Here is a 25,705-nt window from a genome sequence, read left to right as displayed (position 1 = left end):
GGTGGATAGGGAATTGGTTAAAGGGGAGACTACAACGGGTCCTACTGAAAGGTGAACTGTCAAGTTGGAAGGAGGTTACCAGTGGAGTTCCTCAAGGATCAGTTTTGGGACCAATCTTATTTAATCTTTTTATTACTGACCTGGGCACAAAAAGTGGGAGTGTGCTAATAAAGTTTGCAGATGATACAAAGCTGGGAGGTATTGCTAATTTAGAGAAGGACAGGGATACCCTACAGGAGGATCTGGATGACCTTGTAAACTGGAGTAATAGGAATAGGATGAAATTTAATAGTGAGAAGTGTAAGGTCATGCATTTAGGGATTAATAACAAGAATTTTAGTTATAAGCTAGGGACGCATCAACTAGAAGTAACGGAGGAGGAAAAGGACCTTGGAGTATTGGTTGATCATAGGATGACTATGAGCTGCCAATGTGATATGGCTGTGAAAAAAGCTAATGTCGTCTTGGGATGCATCAGGAGAGGTATTTCCAGTAGGGATAAGGAGGTTTTAGTACCGTTATACAAGGCACTGGTGAGACCTCACCTGGAATACTGTGTGCAGTTCTGGTCTCCCATGTTTAAGAAGGATGAATTCAAACTGGAACAGGTACAGAGAAGGGCTACTAGGATGATCCGAGGAATGGAAAACTTGTCTTATGAAAGGAGACTCAGGGAGCTTGGCTTGTTTAGCCTAACTAAAAGAAGGTTGAGGGGAGATATGATTACTCTCTATAAATATATCAGAGGGATAAATACCAGAGAGGGAGAGGAATTATTTAAACTCAGTACCAATGTGGACACAAGAACAAATGGATATAAACTGGCCACTAGGAAATTTAGATTAGAAATTAGACGAAGGTTTCTAACCATCAGAGGAGTGAAGTTTTGGAATAGCCTTCCGAGGGAAGTAGTGGGGGCAAAAGATCTATCTTGCTTTAAGATTAAACTCGATAAGTTTATGGAGGAGATGGTATGATGGGATAACATGGTTTTGGTAATTAAATATTCATGGTAAATAGGCCCAATGGCCTGTGATGGGTTTTTAGATGGGGTAAGATCCAAGTTACCCGGGAAAGAATTTTCTGTAGTATCTGGCTGATGAATCTTGCCCATATGCTCAGGGTTTAGCTGATCGCCATATTTGGGGTCGGGAAGGAATTTTCCTCCAGGGCAGATTGGAAGGCCCTGGAGGTTTTTCGCCTTCCTCTGTAGCATGGGGCACGGGTCACTTGCTGGAGGATTCTCTGCTCCTTGAGGTCTTCAAACTACAATTTGAGGACTTCAATAGCACAGATATAGGTGTGAGGTCTTTTTTAGGAGTGGTGGGTGAAATTCTGTGGCCTGCATTGTGCAGGAGGTCAGACTAGATGATCATAATGGTCCCTTCTGACCTAAATATCTATGAATCTATGAATCTATGAAAGAATGTAAATTCTTTGAGACAGGGACTGTCTTTGCTCTGCTTGTACAGTGACTAGCAAAATGGGATCCTGATCTATGATTGGGACTCTTAGGTGCTATGGTAATACAAATAAAAATAAGTAAATAAATTATTCAGATCAAAAACAACGAGGAATCCTTGTGGCACTTTAGAGACTAACAAATTTATTTGGGCATAAGCTTTCGTGGGCTAGAACCAACTTCATCAGATGCATGGAGCGGAAAACACAGGAGTAGGTATAAAATACATGAAAAGATGTGATTTGCCTTACCAAGTGTGAGGTCAGTCGAACGAGATGATTCAATTGACAGCAGGATACCAAGGGAGGAAAAATAACTTTTGAAACGGTAATGAGAGTGGCCCATTTCAGACAGTTGACAAAAAGGTGTGAGTAACAGTAGATGGAAATTAGTATTGGGGAAATTAGGTTTAGGTTTTATAATGACCCAAGCACTCCCAGTCTTTATTCAGGCCTAATCTGATGGTATCCAGTTTGCAAATTAATTCCAGTACTGCAGTTTCACACTGGAGTCTGTTTTTGAAGTTTTTTTGTTGAAGAATTGCCACTTTCAGGTCCATTATTGAGTGACCAGGGAGACTGAAGTGTTCTCCTATTGGTTTTTGAATGTTATGATTCCTGATGTCAGATTTGTGTCCATTTATTCTTTTGCATAGAGACTGTCCGGTTTGGCCAATGTACATGGCAGAGGGGCCTTCCTGGCACATGATGGCATATATCACATTGGTAGATGTGCAGGTGAACGAGTCCCTGATGGTGTGGCTGACGTGGTTAGGTCCTATGATGGTGTCCCGTGAATAGATATTTGGTCAGAGTTGGCATCGGGGTTTGTTACAGGGTTTGGTTCCTGGGTTGGTTTTTTTTTATGTGTGGTGTGTGGTTGCTCGTGAGTATTTGCTTCAGGTTGGGGGGCTGTCTGTAAGCGAGGGCTGGCCTGTCCCCCAAGGTCTGTGAGAGTGAGGGATCGTGCTTCAGGATAGGTTGTAGATCCTTGATGATGTGCTGGAGAGGTTTTAGTTGGGGGCTGAAGATGACGGTTAGTGGCGTTCTGTTACTTTCTTTGTTGGGCTTGTCTTGTAGTAGGTGACTTCTGGGTACCCTTCTGGCTCTGTCAATCCGTTTCTTCACTTCCCCAGGTGGGTATTGTAGTTTTAAGAATGTTTGATCGAGATCCTGTAGGTGTTTGTCTCTGTCTAAGGGATCGGAGCAAATGCAGTTGTATCTTAGAGCTTGACTGTAGACAATGGATCATGTGATGTGGTCTGGATGAAAGCTGGAGAAATGTACGTAGGAACAGCGGTCAGTAGGTTTCCGGTATAGGGTGGTGTTTACGTGATCATCACTTATTAGCACTGTAGTGTCTAGGAAGTGGACCTCTTGTGTGGACTGGTCCAGGCTGAGGTTGACGCTGACGTGGAAATTGTTGAAATCTTGGTGGAATTCCTCAAGGGCCTCCTTTCCATGGGTCCAGATGATGATGTCATCAATGTAGCACAAGTAGAGTTGGGGCGTAAGGGGACGAGAGCTGAGGAAGTGTTGTTGTAAGTCAGCAAGACGTCCACTTCCTAGACACTACAGTGTCATCAATGTAGCACATCCATCCTAATTGAATTGGCCTCATTAGCACTGACCCTGCCCCCCATGGTATGGAAACTTCCATCTTTTCATGTGCTGTATATTTATACCTGCTCCTGTATTTTCCACTCCATGCATCTGATGAAGTGGATTCTGGCCCACGAAAGCTTATGCCCAAATAAATTTGTTAGTCTCCAAGGTGCCACAAGGACTCCTCGTTGTTTTTGCTGATACAAACTAACACGGCTACCACTCTGAAACTTATTCAGATCAATTTACCCAGAAGACCAGCCACACCAATGACAAGATGCTATGATGGTGGCTTTTGGGTACCACCAGTCATCTTGCTAGGACTTGGTGAATAGTTTGCTCACATATTAGATGAATAACATTGAATGAATTTGAGATTTTTCTAACATAATATTGTTTTTTTTCATTATTTGTCTAGCTGTAGTAATTGTGATCTGATCAGATTTCACTTCTGAATTTGCAAATATTGAATCAAATAACTGTACGATTTAGTCCTCTTCCTGATGGGGTTATATGTAATTTAGTTTTTAGTACAACTTGTAGAAAGGAATTATACGTTTTTGAAGGGTTTAGCCTAGCTTTTGTCAGGGAATGATGGGCTGTCAAAGTAAATAAAAGTGACCAGAGCTGAATGAAAGCTGTAATGCCTATCCCATGGGAAATTCTGATATTTCAGTATTTGTCTGTATCCCAGTTTGGGACAAAGAGTTGAATATCCACTCTTGGTGGACAAAAGTTCCAAAAAACTTCAATATGAAAATGATTAAACATTTTATTTCACTATTTTTGATTGAAACAAAACATTTCATCATTCCAAAATCAAAATATTTCATTTTAGTTTGTTGAACTGGCCCAAAACACTTTGTTTCAAGACAGTTCAACAACTGCATTTCCCTATTGTAACCTTCATGAGGCAATGCATCAGAGTTCAGGTTCCTGAGGCTCTCCACTCACGATGGGCCAGGCTCCCTGGCCAGACTACTACTGCCATGATATGCCTGCAGCCATGTCAGAGGGAAGATTGCTTTGGAACATGGGAGATGTCATCCAGCCAGGGAACTCAGCTCACAGGAGAAAATGGAGACCTGAACTACCACTTACATGAGACAATAGGCCACGATAAGGAAATGCAGTTTAATATTGATCTGACTTGAAACTAAACATTTTGGGTCAAATCAACCCCAAACAATTATTTTCATTTGAATTTTCCAACAAAAATTGTAAGATTTGTGCAAAACTTGAATTTTTCCAGGGAAAAATTTGATTTTGTGGAAACTGCATTTTCCATCAGAAAACCATTCTGATGGAAAATTCCTGACGACATCTCTTAAGAAAAAACACTAAAAAAATTGGTCATTAAAAGATTAAAATTGGTGCTAACTTTCAGATACTAAGTGAATAAACTGCAGAGCAAGGTAAAAGCTCTTTGGTAGGCAGGTTTGTTACAAATTGTTAGGAGGACTTATTTCCTTTTGGGACCATTACACTGTTGCTATGACAACAGTTGCCATATGACTCAGCCTAAGAAATGTAAAATCATGGAAATGCTCTTCTTTAGCATATATGCATTTTTTTTTGCATTTTCTACTGGGGGTTTTAACTGAAAAAAAGGAGTAACAGGACTGTCTATCTTAGATCAGAGGTGAGCAGGGTTATTTAAAAAAAACCCAGAGCTAGCCAAAAATAAATAACTAAAATCATATTAAACCAAAAATATTTTTGTTTAATTCTCATGGTTTTTTAGGGTCTGATTCATGACTTCTGGGGTTGGCAGTATTAGAGTTAATTTTCCCACCGCTTCAGCTAAACTTTTCTATGGTTTATCAACTTGTGGTTTACCTCCCTCCCTTGTTTTACACTAGATTTCACTTTGGATGTGATCACTTCAAATGAAGAAGGTAGAGTAACTGGCACTGCTTCACTTACCATTATAGTTAGCAGCTATGAAGTCCTTTCCAGCTTCAAAGACTGTCATAAACTCTGATTAAACAAATAACCCACTGAGGTTTAGGAGTACCGATTTATACTCTGGTCAAGCTCCCCTGGTGGCTGTGTTTGGACCTACATGCTGGGGCCATGTGCTTTGAACTTCGCCTAGGATGCTGGGTATGCTGGGGCTGGGTATGCTCCAGCACTGTTTCTGGCCTCTCCAGCAAATGTTCTGGGCACGGATTCTGTCTGATGCCCTTTCTGAAGGTGGGACCCCAATGCCCAGCTGCTCTTGCCCCCAGGACAAGTAGTGACCCCCCCCCAATACACTTCTATGAGGGAAAGGGGGTCAACTTTTATAAATTTGCTGAGGTGCCAGTTAAATTTTTAAAGCTGCAGCAGAACACAAAAAGGGCCATAGTGGGTCATGCCAATCGTCCATTTATCCCAGTATACTGTTGTCTGACAGTGGCCATTGCCAGATGATTCAGAAGCAATGACCAGAACAGGGCATTTGTCAAGTGATCAATACCCTGTCTTCCAGTCCAAGTTTCTGGCAGTCAGACCATAGGTGCCAAGTTTCTAGTCTGCCAGATGGTGCTCCCCACAGCTCCGCCCAGACCCCACCCCCACCTCTTCCTGCCCCTGCCTTGCGCCTTCCATGCCCAGTTCCGCCCCCTCCCCCGAACATGCTGCACCTTCACTCCACGCCCTCACTCTTCCCCCCTTCTCCCCCCCCAGTGCCTCCTGACACAGCGAACAGCTGATCTGTGGCAGGCAGTAGGCACTGGAGGGAGGGGAAGGTTCTGGAATGAGGAGTCAGGGTGCGGGAGAGGGTCAGGGCTCTGGGCTGGGGGTGCAGGCTCTGGGGTGGGGCTGGGGATGAGGGGTTTGGGGTGCAGGAGGGGCTCCAGGTTTGGGGGGGTCAGGGCTGGGGCAGGGCTCTGGGCTGGGGGTGCAGGCTCTGGGGGAATGCAGGAGGGGCTCCAGGTTGGGAGGGGTTAGGGTGTGGGACGGGTGCAGGGCTTTGGGCTGTGGGTACAGGCTCTGGGGTGGGGCTGGGGATGAGAGGTTTGGGGTACAGGAGGGGCTCAGGGCTGGGGCAGGGGGTTGGGGTGCAGGAGGGGGCAGGGCTCTGGGTTGCGGGTGCAGGCTCTGGGGTGGGGCCTGGGGATGAAGGGTTTGGGGTGCAGGTGGGGCTCCAGGTTGGGAGAGGCTCAGGGCTGGGGCAAGGGGTTGGAGTGCAGGGTTGAGGGTTGCGGGGTGGGGCTGGGAATTGAGGGGTTCAGGGTGTGTGTGGGGACTCAGGGCTGGGGCGGGGGGTTGGAATGCAGGAGGGGTCAGGGCTCGGGTTGCAGGCTCTGGGGTGGGGTCAGAGATGAGGGATTTGGGGTGCAGGAGGGGCTCTGGGTTTGGGGGGGCTCAGGGCTGCGGCAGGGGATTGGGGCATGAGGTTTGGGTGAGGACTTACCTCCAGGGGCTCCCGGTCAGTGGCGCAGTCAGGGTGCAGAGGCAGGCTTCCCATCTGTCCTGGCACTGCAGAATGCACTGCACCCCAGAAGCGGCCAGCAGTAGGTCCATCTCCTAGGCAGAGGTGCGTGGCTCTTGCCCGCAGGCACTGCCCTGCCCCCCCAGCTCCCATTGGCTGGGAACCGGCTAATGGGAGTGTGGAACCGATGCTCGGGGCACGGGCAGTGCATGGAGCCTCTTGGCTCCCCTGCCTAGACTCTGGACCTGTTGCTGGCTGCTTCTGGGGCACAGTGTGGTGTCTGAACAGATAGGCACTAGCCTGCCTTAGCTGGGCATCACCGTTGATGGGACTTAGAATCATAGAATATCAGAGTTGGAAGGGACCTCAGGAGGTCATCTAGTCCAACTCCCTGCTCAAAGCAGGACCAGTCCCCAATTTTTGCCCCAGATCCCTAAATGGCCCCCTCAAGGATTGAACTCACAACCCTGGGTTTAGCAGGCCAATGCTCAAACCACTGAGCTATCCCTCCTTCTAACATCCTGGTCGGCAGTGCTGACCAGAGCCATTAGGGTCCCTGGGTGCTGAGCAAGGTGACCCAGGGCCTTACATGCCACGACCCAATACTGGGCCGCGACCCGAACTTTGAAAAACACTGGTGTAGACCAATGCAAAGAATTAATTTAGTTTCTCCACAATGGCCTTTGTCATAAATATAAAGGGAAGGGTAAACCCCTTTGAAATCCCTCCTGGCCAGGGGAAAGCTCCTCTCACCTGTAAAGGGTTAAGAAGCTAAAGGTAACCTCGCTGGCACCTGACCAAAATGACCAATGAGGAGACAAGATACTTTCAAAAGCTGGGAGGAGGGAGAGAAACAAAGGGTCTGTGTCTGTCTGTAGTCGTCTTGGCCAGGGACAGAACAGGAATGGAGTCTTAGAACTTTTAGTAAGTAATCTAGCTAGGTATGTGTTAGATTATGATTTCTTTAAATGGCTGAGAAAAGAATTGTGCTGAATAGAATAACTATTTCTGTCTGTGTATCTTTTTTGTAACTTAAGGTTTTGCCTAGAGGGGTTCTCTATGTTTTTGAATCTAATTATCCTGTAAGATATCTACCATCCTGATTTTACAGGGGGGATTTCTTTATTTCTATTTACTTCTATTTTTTATTAAAAGTCTTCTTGTAAAACACTGAATGCTTTTTCATTGTTCTCAGATCCAAGGGTTTGGGTCTGTGGTCACCTATGCAAATTGGTGAGGCTTTTTATCCAACATTTCCCAGGAAAGGGGGGGTGCAAGTGTTGGGAGGATTGTTCATTGTTCTTAAGATCCAAGGGTCTGGGTCTGTAGTCCCCTAGGCAAATTGGTGAGGCTTTTTACCAAACCTTGTCCAGGAAGTGGGGTGCAAGGTTTTGGGAAGTATTTTGGGGGGAAGGACGCGTCCAAACAGCTCTTCCCCAGTAACCAGTATTAGTTTGGTGGTGGTAGCGGCCAGTCCAAGGATAACGGGGGTAATATTTTGTACCTTGGGGAAGTTTTGACCTAAGCTGGTAAAGATAAGCTTAGGAGGGTTTTCATGCAGGTCCCCACATCTGTACCCTAGAGTTCAGAGTGGGGGAGGAACCTTGACAGCCTTGTTTTCCTTGAGTGCTGCGTTAGCACCTTGATCGTTCAGTGGCCCCACTGATTGTTTGGCAGGCTTCCTGCTTCTGATGAACTTAAAGAAATTCTTACTGTTCGTTTTTGTGTGTGTTGCTAGTTGCTCTTCAAAATGTTTTTTGGCCTGCCTACTTATACTTTTACACTTGACTGGCCAGACTTTGTTTCTTTCTATTTTCCTCAGTAGGATTTGACTTCCAGTTTTGAAAGGATGTCTTTTTGTCTTTAACTGCCTCTTTTACTCTGCTGTTTAGCCATGGTGGCATTTTTTTGGGTCCTCTTACTGTTTTTATTTTATTTTTAAATTTGGGGGTATGCATTTAGTTTGAGGTTCTGGTGTTTTTAAATGGTTTCCATGCAGCTTGCAGGCATTTCACCCTGGTGACTGTTTCTCTTCATTTAACTAGCTTCCTTATTTTTGTTTCCCCCTTTTGGAAGTTAAATACCAATGCATCTTTGGTATTTCACCCCTATAAGGATGTTAAATTTAATTATGCTATGATCTCTCTTTCTGCGTGTTCAGCTATATTCACCTCTTAGACCAGATCCTGTGCTTCACTTAGGACTAAATCAAGAATTGCCTCTCCCTTTGTGGTTCCAGGGCTAGCTGTTCCAAAACAGCAATTATTCATGGTGTCTAGACATTTTATCTCTGCTTTCCGTCCTGAGATGACATGTACCCAGTCAGTATTGGGATAGTCAAAATCTCCCATTATTATTGGATTTTTTGTTTTTGTAGCCTCTCTAATCTTCCTGAGCATTTCACAATCAATATCACCAGCCTGATCAGGTGGTTGGTAGTATATTGCTCCTGCTATACTCTTAGAAATTCCAGGCTTGAAAAATATCCATAGAGATTCTATGGTATAGTTTGATTAATTTAAGAATTGGACTCTACTTTCTTTCATATGTAGTGTCACTCCCCCACTATTGCATCTTACTCTGTCATGCCTATCTATTTTGTACCCTGGTATTACCAGTATCCCATTGCAGAAACTTGGTGGAACAACGATAATCAATGCTTATTTTATCAATTTAATAATTTAATACCAGGCACTCAAGTTCACCCATGTTAGTATTTACACTGCTATCATTTATATACAAGCACTTATAAAATTTGTCAGTATTTAGTTGTCTGCTTTTATGTGATGTAATTGAATGGGACTCTTTTAAATATGACTATTTCTCTTCAGTTTCTGCTTTGGCAAGGCACTTCATTTGCCTCATCAGCCTCGCCATTTGTCCTGGGGTGGGGGGCAGAGGGAGAAGCACGGGGAGCTGGAGTAAGTCAGTTCTAGTCTGGAGGTTTTTAATTCTTTGCTTTGGTTTATTTTTTCCATATTTACAAGGTGGTCCTCAGCGTAGACCTGAGTAGTTCTCTTATGCAAAAAAGAAAATCCACAACACAAAAGAAATACGTTTCCTTTCCTCCTCCCTGGGCGTTGCCTTATTATGCTGGTTTCTGGTTACCAGCTCTTCCCCAAACAGAAATAAACTTGCATCCGATGAAGTGAGCTGTAGCTCACGAAAGCTCATGCTCAAATAAATTGGTTAGTCTCTAAGGTGCCACAAGTACTCCTTTTCTTTTTGCGAATACAGACTAACACGGCTGTTTCTCTGAAACCAGAAATAAACTTGATTGTTTCCCTTGGAGGGATGAGAACAGTCTTTCACCCAGGAGAAGCCTTTTCTCTCTGCTGCCCTTAACCCTGCTGCAGCTTGTTTCTTTTCTCTCCTACCCCTGCCCCTTCCCCCGCCACCAAAAGAGAGTTTCTGAAAGATCAGGGACAGTGCTTAACTGAACTCAGGTGTCTCTAATTAACATGAGGTAATCTCTTTTCAGCTCATGGGGAAAAGGGCCTTCATGGTTCTAGGACTGATAAACTTGCCATCCACCACTCTCTCATAGCTGTCAGGTCTGACTTTGTCACACTACCTGTACTTCATCAGTTTCTATCTTCTCCTCTTTTATTGGATACAGGATATAACAAACTAGTTTTGCCAATTTGGATAAATGTTATAGCCAATATAGAACGGAATCTAATAGGATAAACCTTTTATATTGAGCCAGGAAGCTCAAGCTTACTTATTTTAATGGTGGTTCTTTCCAGATCAATTTTTAACTTGGACAGTATTTCTCAGATCAGGACACTTGCTTATTATTAACAATTCAACAATTTCTTATTCACCCGGAACCACATTAGTACACAATTAGCAGATCACCACTCAAGTGTAGACACAACCAATGTTCTAGGCCTGTACTATGTACATAATGCAGTCTTACAAACAGTCATCAGAAATTAGAGCTAAGATTCAGCAGTTATACCAAGGAATAATGCAAGGTACCAAGATTTCTTATTGCATTTACTCATGCTCATCTATCCTCAATTCTTTGGTGCCTAACACGCTTATCATGCTTCCAAAGATGCACTTGTCTTTAAGGCTGTGGTTACCAATGGATTATCAAAAGCAATTGCTTAAAGTTATTGTTTCAAACTCTTAGACCAATTTGTTTGGATTTATAAAGGAGTTAATAACTAAAATATGGTTAGGTGAGGTCTCACTAGAGAGACTTAGCAAGATAATCTACAGTTATCTATATTAAAGAAATAGATGTGAAATCTGTGAAATGAAATCTCACCACTTGTTCCTATCCTCTTAACCCTGGAATGCGGGAGAGTCCTTTCCATATAACTTGGCCAGGCATTGGTTGCACTTAGGATTCTGCAGCTTTTTGTTGGGTTCAGTCAACTCTCCTGACTGAGCATACGGAGACCACAGTTTTATCCACCGTCATTTCAGAACTCCTTGGAGAGGGCCAGCCTCTGATTTCTATTGGACAAGTTACCCCAAGTGAATGCTCGGATTTCAGCTCTCTGTTTCTCTGCTGCTTCCATTTGTATCCGGCAGATGGCATTAGTGTATAATAAATTTCTTCAGTTCTTTTCTTATTGGAGGCATTTTAAGTTTTGTTCATTTCATTCATTTCATGTTTGATTCATTTCAAGGATTGTATTTCATTATTAGCCCCAACGGTCAGTCAGGATCTCCCTTTTAAGCAATTTTCCAAAGTTATAATCTGGTTTATATCTTTTAACATTCCTTCTTCCTTGTGTCAGAAAATTCCTATTACTTCTAGAGCTAACATTTCTTTACAATGAAAACCAACAACATCCCTTCTAAATTTGGAGGACATATTCCATATATTCTTTGATTGTACATCAGAATTTCTCATTATTTAAGACTTACAATAGAACAAGGGACATTATGAACATATAAAAGGATATAGATTAGACTCACAAGGCAAACAAATGTTTTCTAACTTGGGGTGAATGATTATACATGTCATACTTGATTTACAAGGAAAACAATGAATAGTTTATTATTTGGGGAGAAAACATGGCTTGGATTTCTTGGGGTAACAGGTAGTTTGCCTAATTTGACCATCAGTCTTACAGCCAGTAATTTCTGATTTGCTTAGCTTGCAGCTTCCCCACTCATCTCTGAATTTAGTCACAATGTTCAATGAGACACTTTGCATAGGAAAGCAGGGTATGACCCAGACTTGGTAACTTGGAGGTTTTTTTTAGCTATATTTGGAGGGAGGAAGAGGTTTTATCCATATGCAATTTGAGAGATTCTTGACGAGGTGATTAAGTTTATATTCTTGGGGAGAGGAACTCCCAACTTTGGCTGATCTTTGGGTCCTTAGACAAAATATCTCAGATGATATGAACCATTTTCTTATGGTCTTAACTTCTTAGGAGGATCCTATTCTTGGATAAACAGAGGTGGATAGCATTTTTAATTTTTGAGGGCCAGAAGGAATCAGCAATTATTAATCATTCAAGGCATTATCTGTTCTATATATCCCTTACACATCCCAGTAGCTTAAGCACACTCTTTCCCAGCACTTCTCATTGTGTGGGCACTCTGGTTTAAAGTTTCTGCTCTCCGGGACATGTGATAATTGAAGCAAATAAATACAGACTTTACAGAAGGTGTTCTAAAACCAATCTTTTGACAGTACAGATCTGGGCAGAACAATAAATATCTGTACGTCATTCGCTGCCTCAGTATCCTCAACACTCTTAAGCATTCTTTGGGATTTGGGTCAGTGTCTTTTCAGGGCTCCAGGTCCCCTGTGTTGGGCATCACTACCACAGCTCATGGTAAGGGGCATCAAAAAGTGAATGATTTTTGTTTCAGTTCCATTTAATTTGACGAGAAAAATGTGTTAGAAAATTTTAGGAAAATTCTCACATTTCAACCGGCCCTAGCTGTAGCCAAATATTTTTTTTATTGTACTCTTACCCACTAGAATTTAGGATGAATATTTCTGCTTTAAATCCCAGACTGGCCTCCAGTTACCTTAGCTTGTAGTATGCTCCTGCAGCTGAGCAGAGGTGTTTGCATTAGCTAAACTGCCTTTTCCCCCTAGAGACCAGGTCACCCCTTTGAACTTCAATCTTTGCTAGGATGAGGTGTAACAGTCCTGAAGTCACTGAGCTTAGCATTGCAATGGTGTAGGGTTTATAGTGCTACCAAAACAAGCCATTAATTTGCTCTAGTACATATCCACTTATGGAGTCTAATCCTTTGTTGTTTGCATACTTACAAGGAAATGTAAATTGACCATGCACAGTGCATTTAAATTTACTTACATTTGCATTGAGCTGGCCTGGGAAATATGAAATAATTGTTAAATACAAAGAAACATTACTTTGTGCAGGTCTCTACAATACTATAACTGTCTAATGCCTTTTGTTGCCTGCAGTCAAATCTGTGACTGAGATGGAATAGAGACTTTGGAGCATACAAAAGTATGGTTTCAGAGTAACAGCTGTGTTAGTCTGTATTCGCAAAAAGAAAAGGAGTACTTGTGGCACCTTAGAGACTAACCAATTTATTTGAGCATGAGCTTTCGTGAGCTACAGCTCACTTCATCAGATGCATACTGTGGAAACTGCAGAAGACATTATATACACAGAGACCATGAAACAATACCTCCTCCCACCCCACTCTCCTGCTGGTAATAGCTTATCTAAAGTGATCATCAAGTTGGGCCATTTCCAGCACAAATCCAGGTTTTCTCACCCTCTGTCCCCCCCGCCCCCTCCAAACTCACTCTCCTGCTGGTAATAGCCCATCCAAAGTGATCACTCTCTTTAAAATGTGTATGATAATCAAGGTGGGCCATTTCCAGCACAAATCCAGGTTTTCTCACCCCCCCATCCCCCTCCAAAAACCACACACACAAACTCACTCTCCTGCTGGTAATAGCTCATCCAAAGCGACCACTCTCCCTACAATGTGCATGATAATGAAGGTGGGCCATTTCCAGCACAAATATAGGTTTTCTCACCCCCCCACCCCCATACACCCACAAACTCACTCTCCTGTTGGCAATAGCTCATCCAAACTGACCACTCTCCTTACAATGTGCATGATAATCAAGGTGGGCCATTTCCAGCATAAATCCAAGTTTAACCAGAACGTCGGGGGGGGGGGGGTAGAAAAAAACAAGGGGAAATAGTCTACCTTGCATAATGACTTAGCCACTCCCAGTCTCTATTTAAGCCTGAATTAATAGTATCCAATTTGCAAATGAATTCCAATTCAGCAGTTTCTTGCTAGAGTCTGGATTTGAAGTTTTTTTTTGTTGTAAGATAGCGACCTTCATGTCTGTGATTGCGTGACCAGAGAGATTGAAGTGTTCTCCGACTGGTTTATGAATGTTATAATTCTTGACATCTGATTTGTGTCCATTTATTCTTTTACGTAGAGATTGTCCAGTTTGACCAATGTACATGGCAGAGGGGCATTGCTGGTACATGATGGCATATATCACATTGGTGGATGTGCAGGTGAACGAGCCTCTGATAGTGTGGCTGATGTTATTAGGCCCTTTGATGGTGTCCCCTGAATAGATATGTGGGCACAGTTGGCAACGGGCTTTGTTGCAAGGATAGATTCCTGGGTTAGTGGTTCTGTTGTGTGGTATGTGGTTGTTGGTGAGTATTTGCTTCAGGTTGCGGGGCTGTCTGTATGCAAGGACTGGCCTGTCTCCCAAGATTTGTGAGAGTGTTGGGTCATCCTTCAGGATAGGTTGTAGATCCTTAATAATGCGTTGGAGGGGTTTTAGTTGGGGGCTGAAGGTGACGGCTAGTGGCGTTCTGTTATTTTCTTTGTTGGCCTGCCCTGTAGTAGGTGACTTCTGAGAACTCTTCTGGCTCTATCAATCTGTTTCTTCACTTCCGCAGGTGGGTATTGTAGTTGTAAGAATGCTTGATAGAGATCTTGTAGGTGTTTGTCTCTGTCTGAGGGGTTGGAGCAAATGCGGTTGTATTGCAGAGCTTGGCTGTAGACGATGGATCGTGTGGTGTGGTCAGGGTGAAAGCTGGAGGCATGTAGGTAGGAATAGCAGTCAGTAGGTTTCCGGTATAGGATGGTGTTTATGTGACCATTGTTTATTAACACTGTAGTGTCCAGGAAGTGGATCTCTTGTGTGGACTGGACCAGGCTGAGGTTGATGGTGGGATGGAAATTGTTGAAATCATGGTGGAATTCCTCAAGGGCTTCTTTTCCATAGCGCAAGTAGAGTAGGGGCGTTAGGGGCCGAGAGCTGAGGAAGCGTTGTTCTAAGTCAGCCATAAAAATGTTGGCATACTGTGGGGCCATGCGGGTACCCATAGCAGTGCCGCTGATCTGAAGGTATACATTGTCCCCAAATGTAAAATAGTTATGGGTAAGGACAAAGTCACAAAGTTCAGCCACCAGGTTAACCGTGACACTATCGGGGATAGTGTTCTTGACAGCTTGTAGTCCATCTTTGTGTGGAATGTTGGTGTAGAGGGCTTCTACATCCATAGTGGCCAAGATGGTGTTATCAGGAAGATCACCGATGGATTGTTGTTTCCTCAGGAAGTCAGTGGTGTCTCGAAGGTAGCTGGGAGTGCTGGTAGCGTAGGGCCTGAGGAGGGAGTCTACATAGCCAGACAATCCTGCTGTCGGGTGCCAATGCCTGAGATGATGGGGTGCCCAGGATTTCCAGGTTTATGGATCTTGGGTAGTAGATAGAATATCCCAGGTCGGGGTTCCAGGGGTGTGTCTGTGCGGATTTGATCTTGTGCTTTTTCAGGAAGTTTCTTGAGCAAATGCTGTAGTTGCTTTTGGTAACTCTCAGTGGGATCATAGGGTAATGGCTTGTAGAAAGTGGTGTTGGAGAGCTGCCGAGCAGCCTCTTGTTCATATTCCGACCTATTCATGATGACAACAGCACCTCCTTTGTCAGCCATTTTGATTACGATGTCAGAGTTGTTTCTGAGGCTCTGGATGGTTTTTGGAGGGGTTTGGGGGGGTGAGAAAACCTGGATTTGTGCTGGAAATGGCCCACCTTGATTATCATACACCTTTTAAAGAGAGTGGTCACTTTGGATGGGCTATTACCAGCAGGAGAGTGAGTTTGTGTGTGTGTGGGGGGGGGGGGGGCGGAGGGTGAGAAAACCTGGATTTGTGCTGGAAATGGCCCAACTTGATGATCACTTTAGATAAGCTATTACCAGCAGGAGAGTGGGGTGGGAGGAGGTATTGTTTCATGGTCTCTGTGTATATAATGTCTTCTGCAGTTTCCACAGTATGCATCTGATGAAGTGAGCTGTAGCTCACGAAAGCTCATGCTCAAATAAATTGGTTAGTCTCTAAGGTGCCACAAGTACTCCTTTTCTTTTTACAAAAGTATGGGTTTTTTTAATTTATATTTTGAGTAAAGCCAAACCTATTGATTGATAGAGGATTAAGGGTCTAATGTGTGCAAAAATGACAATGTGGAAAGTATATGTAAACACACACAGATAGGCCTTTGTTGGTATCAGCATGGCTTTCAGGGAAAAGTGGATGAACAAGACACTGGAGCAGTTCATCACTGGGCATGGGATAATAGGATAAAAATCAAGATTAGATATGCAGGAATGTATAAGGCTTCAGTCAGAATGTTAAAGCAACAACAAAACCGACACCAACTGACCTACCACCCCCCCTTAAAATGTAAAAAGACCTTTTGGGGCAGTGAAGGGTATAAACCAGGGGTGGGCAAACTTTTTGGCCTGAGGGCCACATCGGGGTTGCAATACTTTATGGAGGGCTGGGTAGGGAAGGCTGTGCCTCCCCAAACAGCCTGGACCCCCCCCATCCGCCCCCTCCCACTTCCTGCCCCCTGACTGCCCCCCTCAGAATCGCCGACACATCCAACCCTCTCCCGCCCCCGCTCCTTGTCTCCTGATTGCCCCCAGGTCCCCACCCCCTATCCAACCCCCCCATCCCCTGACTTCCCCGACACTAAATTCATGGAGGTTAAGTCCATTAATGGCTATTAGCCAGGATGGGTAAGGAATGGTGTCCCTAGCCTCTGTTTGTCAGAGGGTGGAGATGGATGGCAGGAGAGAGATCACTACATCATTACCTGTTAGGTTCACTCCCTCTGGGGCACCTGGCATTGGCCACTGTTGGTAGACAGGATACTGGACTGGATGGACCTTTGGTCTGACCCAGTATGGCCATTCTTATGTTCTTATGAGAATAACTTGTTTGTTTGGTTCAGTGGCTGTAGTGGAAAAACCTCCAAAATATTTGTTTTGAACCTAAATTAATTTGTTTTTCTTGGTGAAATGAAAAATGTCATTCTGATTGAAGTGTTTTGAATGTTATATCAAAATGTTTTAAAGTGAAATGACTAAATTAAATGATATTTTGAAACTATTTAGACTTTTTAACTCCCCCCCCCCTTTTTTTTTAAAAAAAATTCATCCAAAACTATAAGCCAAATTAACAAGTAGTTTTGGTCACTCCAAAACTGCCTTTTTGGCTGAAAAAATTCCCCTAGCTCTAATAATTCATATGCGGCAACCTGATTAGAGTTCCTGAGTTTGAGGAACGTTGCTTATTTAAATTAGGTCTTCAATGGGTGGATAAATAGAAGGTTTCAGATTCCAGGGCTGTTAATCCAGTAGGTTTGACAAACACCAAATTAACTTGGTAAAAACCAAAATGTATGAGTGAGGAAATGATGGTGTAGAAGGTGAGTCATGTGGAATTCCACTGATTTAGAGTCCATGGCCTTTATTAGCACTTCTGACCACTCTTACTCCCATCTCATCATCCCCCTCCCCCCACCCAAAAAAAAAAACCCCAAAAAACATTGGAATATGAGTCTACTTGCTGTAAGGGACCACAGCATAGGCAGTCTGCCCCAGCAGTCAGAGCTGAGTTGGTGTCCACAAGTCAAGGATGGCCACAAGACAGTAGTCAGTGGGCAAAGATCAGAGTAACTGCTGGAGCTGGAACTAATAAGCAAGAGTCAGTCAGGCTGGGGTTGGAGACCAGAGATAATACAAGGCTGGAATCAGGAGGCAAAAGTCAGGGTTGGAGTCAGGCTGAGGTCAGACTGGAATCAAGGCGCAGCCTACAGTGGCCTCAGACCAGAAAAGTCTGTGTGGTTCCCCAGACAACTACCTGCGTGCACACTCTAGGGTTATATAGTGCACTTGGCCAATCAGAGGGCTGCAGGGTGTTGCCACTGTAGACCCTGTGGTGCCTAATGGCCACAGTGCTCCTTGGATTTAGCTTTGCTATCATGTGGGGGGTGATGTGCCAATGTCAGCTGTCCCAGGCTCCACAGACCTGGCTTCTAGTCCCGTGGAGCCTTACTTTTGCTTTCGTGTATAGTTCGTTTATGCCTGGATATTGCAGTGTGACTAAGTTCAGGTATAATTTTTAGTATTACAGAATACTGAGGGTTTTAGTTCTATCTAATAGATTTGTTTTCTGTGTAACATGGAACATGAAAGATGCTAATGTTTAAAAATGTGTGTAGCTATTTTTTCTGTATGTTGTGTAATGCTTTGGCCTGTGAGAAAGAAGAGACTTATTATGCTTTCTAACTCATAAAAAACAATAAAGGGGGAAGTCGTAAGCATTTCTATAGCATTCTTTTCTGTAGTATCTGAATGCCTAGAAATATAGCAAACCTCATTAAATATAAATTTGTTTAAAAAATGCAAAAAACTTTTGATGTATGACAAGTTTCTATTTTTACTATATCAACTATATTTTACTAAGTGTATGAAGTTTTGTAACAGCTCTTGTTTTTTCTTTTTAATTGTATTCAGTTTTTCTTTGACTCTTTCCTTGACCTGTTACTCCTTCCCAGAAAACCAATGCCTATTTACTACTTCAGTTTACCTGGAGAGGCCAATCAGCATTGCTTTCACTTCTCCTTTCGGAGTTTCAGCATAAATGCAGAAATCTGAACAGTTTATGAGCGCAGGTAATTCTGGTGGTTTATGCTTGTCTAACAGTGCAACCAGCTTTTGGTGGAAATAGCTTGAACATTGTGATTCATAATTAAGGAGCTGCAATTCCAGCTACTCCTTCTGATCTGTCATGCTTGTTGTTTTTCTATATAACCACATGGCTGAGCTATTGTCACACTGGTCTGAAATTGGGATCTTCCTGTTAGAATTTTCAGGAGTATTTATATTTACCTTTGAATGAGAGGCTAGTTTTATTCATCTCTGGGCATCTTATTAAGAAATATTTAATTACATGGATGGTTTTAAATTGTGCCATTTTCATTATACACTTTCTAGCTATGGAATTATTATTGATTCATCTAGAGAACCTGTGTGCAAGGGATGCATTAACCAGATGATGTGTGGAAGGCAGACTTGTGTATTTTCTGCAAAAGAGAACAAATGATAAACTGCTAGAGAGAAATAAGCCTTTTCAAATCCAAAAGTGACAACACACTTTTAATATTTGAGTAGCTAAAATGCAGAAATTTGTTTGATTCAAAGACAGAGGGAAAACGGAGTCTAGGAGAACAAGCTGGCTCAGACAGGCTGTCTGCAACTGAACAACATAACAGAGCTAGAGACAACTTCAGAGCTATCAGCATAACACTCAGAGTTTAGTAGGTGGCTAAACTTCCCTGAAAGAATCTTTTGCACCCTTTGACATCTGGGCACCAGGATGCTTGCCAACCAAAAAGGAAGGGTGGCAGAATGTGTTGGAATGAATGGAACTCAGCATATCAATATACTACGGTATTTGTCTGATATGAGTATAGCTGAACTGTGTTTTAAATCAATAAGAACATAAGAATGGCCATACTGGGTTAGACGAAAGGTCCATCCAGCCCAGTATCCCGTCTACCAACAGTGGCCAATGCCAGGTGCCCCAGAGGGAGTGAACCTAACAGGTAATGATCAAGTGATCTCTCTCCTGCCATCCATCTCCGCCCTCTGACAAACAGAGGCTAGGGACACCATTCCTTACCCATCCTGGCTAATAGCCATTAATGGACTTAACCTCCATGAATTTATCCAGTTCTCTTTTAAACCCTGTTATAGTTCTAGCCTTCACAACCTCCTCAGGCAAGGAGTTCCACAGATTGACTGTGCGCTGAGTAAAGAAGAACTTCCTTTTATTTGTTTTAAACCTGCTACCCATTAATTTCATTTGGTGGTCCCTAGTTCTTATATTATGGGAACAAGTAAATAATTTTTCCTTATTCACTTTCTCCACACCACTCGTGATTTTATATACCTCTATCATTTCCCCCCTTAGTCTCCTCTTTTCCAAGCTGAAAAGTCCCATCCTCCTTAATATCTCCTCATATGGGACCCGTTCCAACCCCCTAATCATTTTAGTTGCCCTTTTCTGAACCTTTTCTAATGCCAGTATATCTTTTGAGATGAGGGGACCACATCTGTACACAGTATTCAAGATGTGGGCATACCAGGGATTTATATAAGGGTAATAAGATATTCTCCGTCTTATTCTCTATCCCTTTTTTTAATGAAAATACAGAACAAGCAATTAAAATAACAAGGCTACTGTGTGAATACTCAGTTTTTTCTCTGATGTTTACTTAGCCCTGGTCTACTCTAGGACTTTAGGTCAAATTTAGCAGCGTTAAATCGATGTAAACCTGCACCCGTCCACACGATGAAGCCCTTTATTTCGACTTAAAGGGCTCTGTCATAAATATAAAGGGAAGGGTAAACCCCTTTGAAATCCCTCCTGGCCAGGGGAAAGCTCCTCTCACCTGTAAAGGGTTAAGAAGCTAAAGGTAACCCCGCTGGCACCTGACCAAAATGACCAATGAGGAGACAAGATACTTTCAAAAGCTGGGAGGAGGGAGAGAAACAAAGGGTCTGTGTCTGTCTGTAGTCGTCTTGGCCAGGGACAGAACAGGAATGGAGTCTTAGAACTTTTAGTAAGTAATCTAGCTAGGTATGTGTTAGATTATGATTTCTTTAAATGGCTGAGAAAAGAATTGTGCTGAATAGAATAACTACTTCTGTCTGTGTATCTTTTTTGTAACTTAAGGTTTTGCCTAGAGGGGTTCTCTATGTTTTTGAATCTAATTACCCTGTAAGATATCTACCATCCTGATTTTACAGGGGGGATTTCTTTATTTCTATTTACTTCTATTTTTTATTAAAAGTCTTCTTGTAAAACACTGAATGCTTTTTCATTGTTCTCAGATCCAAGGGTTTGGGTCTGTGGTCACCTATGCAAATTGGTGAGGCTTTTTATCCAACATTTCCCAGGAAAGGGGGGGTGCAAGTGTTGGGAGGATTGTTCATTATTCTTAAGATCCAAGGGTCTGGGTCTGTAGTCACCTAGGCAAATTGGTGAGGCTTTTTACCAAACCTTGTCCAGGAAGTGGGGTGCAAGGTTTTGGGAAGTATTTTGGGGGGAAGGACGCGTCCAAACAGCTCTTCCCCAGTAACCAGTATTAGTTTGGTGGTGGTAGCGGCCAGTCCAAGGTGTAATATTTTGTACCTTGGGGAAGTTTTGACCTAAGCTGGTAAAGATAAGCTTAGGAGGTTTTTCATGCAGGTCCCCACATCTGTACCCTAGAGTTCAGAGTGGGGGAGGAACCGTGACAGGCTCTTAAAATCGATTTCCTTACTCCACTCCTGACAAGTGGATTAGCGCTTAAATCAGCCTTGCCGGGTCGAATTTGGGGTACTGTGGACACAATCCGATGGTATTGGCCTCCGGGAGCTATCCCAGAGTGCTCCACTGTGACTGCTCTGGACAGCACTCTCAACTCAGATGCACTAGCCAGGTAGACAGGAAAAGAACCGCGAACTTTTGAATCTCATTTCCTGTTGGGCCAGCGTGGCAAGCTGCAGGTGACCATGCAGAGCTCATCAGCAGAGGTGACCATGATGGAGTCCCAGAATCGCAAAAGAGCTCCAGCATGGACCGAACGGGAGGTACGGGATCTGATCGCTGTATGGGGAGAGGAATCCGTGCTATCAGAACTCCGTTCCAGTTTTCAAAATGCCAAAACCTTTGTCAAAATCTTGGACAGAGGCCATAACAGGGATCCGAAGCAGTGCCGCGTGAAACTTAAGGAACTGAGGCCAGCCTACCAGAAAACCAGAGAGGTGAACGGCTGCTCCGGGTCACAGCCCCAAACCTGCTGCTTCTATGATGAGCTGCATGCTATTTTAGGGGGTTCAGCCACCACTGCCCCAGCCGTGTTGTTTGACTCCTTCAATGGAGATGGAGGCAACACGGAAGCAGGTTTTGGGGACGAAGAAGATGATGATGATGATGATGATGAGGTTGTAGTTAGTTCACAGCAAGCAAGCGGAGAAACCGGTTTTCCCGACAGCCAGGAACTGTTTCTCACCCTGGACCTGGAGCCAGTACCACCTGAACCCACCCAAGGCTGCTTCCTGGACTCGGCAGGCGGAGAAGGGACCTCCAGTGAGTGTACGTTTTAAAATACTATACATGGTTTAAAAGCAAGCATGTGACAGGATTAATTTGCCCTGGCATTCGCGGCTCTCCTGGATGTACTCCCAAAGCCTTTGCAAAAGGTTTCTGGGGAGGGCAGCCTTATTGCGTCCTTCATGGTAGGACACTTTACGACTCCGGGCCAGTAACACGTACTCGGGAATCATTGTACAACAAAGCATTGCAGTGTATGTTTGCTGGCATTCACACAACATCCGTTCTTTATCTCTCTGTGTTATCTTCAGGAGAGTGAGATATCATTCATGGTCACCTGGTTGAAATAGGGTGCTTTTCTTCAGAGGACACTCAGAGGAGCCCGTTCCTGCTGGGCTGTTTGCCTGTGGCTGAACAGAAACGTTCCCCGCTGTTAGCCACGGGGAGGGGGGAGGGTTGAGGGGGTAGCCACACGGTGGGAGGAGGCAAAATGCGACCTTGTAACGAAAGCACATGTGCTATGTATGTAATGTTAACAGCAAGGTTTACCCTGAAAGAGTGTAGCCACTGTTTTATAAAATGTCTTTTTAAATTCCGCTGTCCCTTTTTTTTCTCCACCAGCTGCATGTGTTTCAATGATCACAGGATCTTCTCCTTCCCAGAGGCTAGTGAAGATTAGAAAGAAAAAAAATGCACTCGTGATGAAATGTTCTCTGAGCTCATGCTGTCCTCCCGCACTGACAGAGCACAGATGAATGCGTGGAGGCAAATAATGTCAGAGTGCAGGAAAGCACAAAATGACCGGGAGGAGAGGTGGCGGGCTGAAGAGAGTAAGTGGCGGGCTGAAGACACGGCTGAAGCTCAAATGTGGCGGCAGCGTGATGAGAGGAGGCAGGATTCAATGCTGAGGCTGCTGGAGGATCAAACCAGTATGTTCCAGTGTATGGTTGAGCTGCAGCAAAGGCAGCTGGAGCACAGACTGCCACTACAGCCCCTGGGTAACCAACCACCCTCCTCCCCAAGTTCCATAGCATCCACACCCAGATGTCCAAGAACGCGGTGGGGGGGGCACTGGCCAACCAGCCACTCCGCCACAGAGGATTGCCCAAAAAAAAGAAGGCTGGCATTCAATAAATTTTAAAGTTGTAAACTGTTAAAGTGCTGTGTGGCATTTTCCTTCCCTCCTCCACCACCCCTCCTGGGCTACCTTGGTAGTCATCCCCTTATTTGTGTGATGAATGAATAAAGAATGCATGAATCTGAAGCAACAATGACTTTATTGCCTCTGCAAGCGGTGATTGAAGGGAGGAGGGGAGGGTGGTTAGCTTACAGGGAAGTAGAGTGAACCAAGGGGCGGGGGGTTTCATCAAGGAGAAACAAAGAGAACTTTCACACCGTAGCCTGGCCAGTCATGAAACTGGTTTTGAAAGCTTCTCTGATGCGTACCGCGCCCTCCTGTGCTCTTCTAACCGCCCTGGTGTCTGGCTGCGCGTAACCAGCAGCCAGGCGATTTGCCTCAACCTCCCACCCCACCATAAACGTCTCCCCTTTACTCTCACAGATATTGTGGAGCACACAGCAAGCAGTAATAACAGTGGGAATATTGGTTTCGCTGAGGTCTAAGCGAGTCAGTAAACTGCGCCAGCGCGCCTTTAAACGTCCAAATGCACATTCTACCACCATTCTGCACTTGCTCAGCCTGTAGTTGAACAGCTCCTGACTACTGTCCAGGCTGCCTGTGTACGGCTTCATGAGCCATGGCATTAAGGGGTAGGCTGGGTCCCCAAGGATACATATAGGCATTTCAACAGCCCCAACAGTTATTTTCTGGTCTGGGAATAAAGTCCCTTCCTGCAGCTTTTGAAACAGACCAGAGTTCCTGAAGATGCGAGCGTCCTGAACCTTTCCCGGCCATCCCACGTTGATACTGGTGAAACGTCCCTTGTGATCCACCAGAGCTTGCAGCACTATTGAAAAGTACCCCTTGCGGTTTATCGTACTCGCAGGCTTGGTGCTCCGGTGCCAAGATAGGGATATGGGTTCCGTCTATGGCCCCACCACAGTTAGGGAATCCCATTGCAGCAAAGCCATCCACTATGACCTGCACATTTCCCAGGGTCACTACCCTTGATATTAGCAGATCTTTGATTGCGTGGGCTACTTGCATCACAGCAACCCCCACAGTAGATTTGCCCACTCCAAATTGATTCCCAACTGACGGGTAGCTGTCTGGCATTGCAAGCTTCCACGGGGCTATCGCCACTTGCTTCTCAACTGTGAGGGCTGCTCTCATCTTGGTATTCATGCGCTTCAGGGCAGGGGAAAGCAAGTCACAAAGGTCCATGCAAGTGCCCTTACACATGCGAAAGTTTCGCAGCCACTGCGACCTGCAACACTATGTGGTCCCGCCACAGACCTGCAACACTATGTGGTCCCACCAGTCTGTGCTTGTTTCCCGAGCCCAGAATTGGCGTTCCACAGCATGAACCTGCCCCATTAGCACCATGATGCATGTATTGCCAGGGCCCATGCTTTCAGAGAAATCTGTGTCCATGTCCTGATCACTCACGCGACTGCACTGACGTCGCCTACTCGCCCGGTATCGCTCTGCCAGGTTCTGGTGCTGCATATACTGCTGGATAATGCGTGTGGTGTTTAATGTGCTCCTAATTGCCAAAGTGAGCTGAGCGGCCTCCATGCTTGCCTTGGTATGGCGTCCGCACAGAAAAAAGGCGCGGAACGATTGTCTGCCGTTGCTCTGACGGAGGGAGGGGCGACTGATGACATGGCTTATAGGGTTGGGTTATAGGGAATTAAAATCAACAAAGGGGGTGGCTTTACATCAATGAGTATTTCAGGCAGGACTTCACAGAGGGTTCCAATAAGAAATGGTGCACCTAAGTAATTGTTCTTATTGAATCAAGTAGGTTGCTCTGGCCTCTGATTGATACATGGCTAGATTTACCTCGCTGCACCTTCTCTGTGAGTGACCGCAGTGTGACCTAGAGGAATGAGTCCTGTAGACGGGGGAGGGAGGGAAGCAAATGAGTACAAAACAAATCTGGTCTATTTTTTGTTTTGATCCACTCCATCTATCTTTTACATCTTTGGCTGGCAGCAGATGGTGCAGAAGGACTGCAAGCCTTCCTCATCTCTTGCCTGCCTGGCAGAAGATGGTACAGTAGGACTGCTAGCAATCCATATCGCCTGACTGCTCACCATAAGATGGTTCAATAGGACTGACTGCAGGACTAAAGAGAATGACCTGATCAAGTCACTCCAACTTTAATCCCTGCGCACATGTCTGCCCAGGCGCTCCTGGCCGACGTGGCCAGGAGCATCTCGGACATGACGATGATGGCTACCAGTCGTACTGTACCGTCTGCTGCCACAAGGCAATGGGTTGATGCTGCTGTGTAGCAATGCAGTACCACGTCTGTCAGCACCCAGGAGACATACGGTGATGGTTACCTGAGCGGGCTCCATGCTTGCTGTAGTATGGCGTCTGCACAGGTAACTCAGGAAAAAAGGCGCGAAACAATTGTCTGCCCTTGCTTTCACGGAGGGAGGGAGGGAACAGGGGCCTGACGATATGTACCCAGAACCACCCGTGACAATGTTTTAGCCCCATCAGGCATTGGGATCTCAACCCAGAATTCCAATGGGCAGCGGAGACTGCGGGAACTGTGGGATAGCTACCCACAATGCAACACTCCGGAAGTCGACTCTAGCCTCGGTACTGTGGAATCACTCCGCCGAGTTAATGCACTTAGAGCATTTTCTGTGGGGACACACACACTCGAATATATAAAACCGATTTCTAAAAAACCG

This window comes from Lepidochelys kempii, chromosome 5 (genome assembly GCF_965140285.1).
Source record: "Lepidochelys kempii isolate rLepKem1 chromosome 5, rLepKem1.hap1, whole genome shotgun sequence".
Lineage (NCBI taxonomy): Eukaryota > Metazoa > Chordata > Testudines > Cheloniidae > Lepidochelys > Lepidochelys kempii.
Note: the sequence above shows the minus strand (reverse complement) of the source record.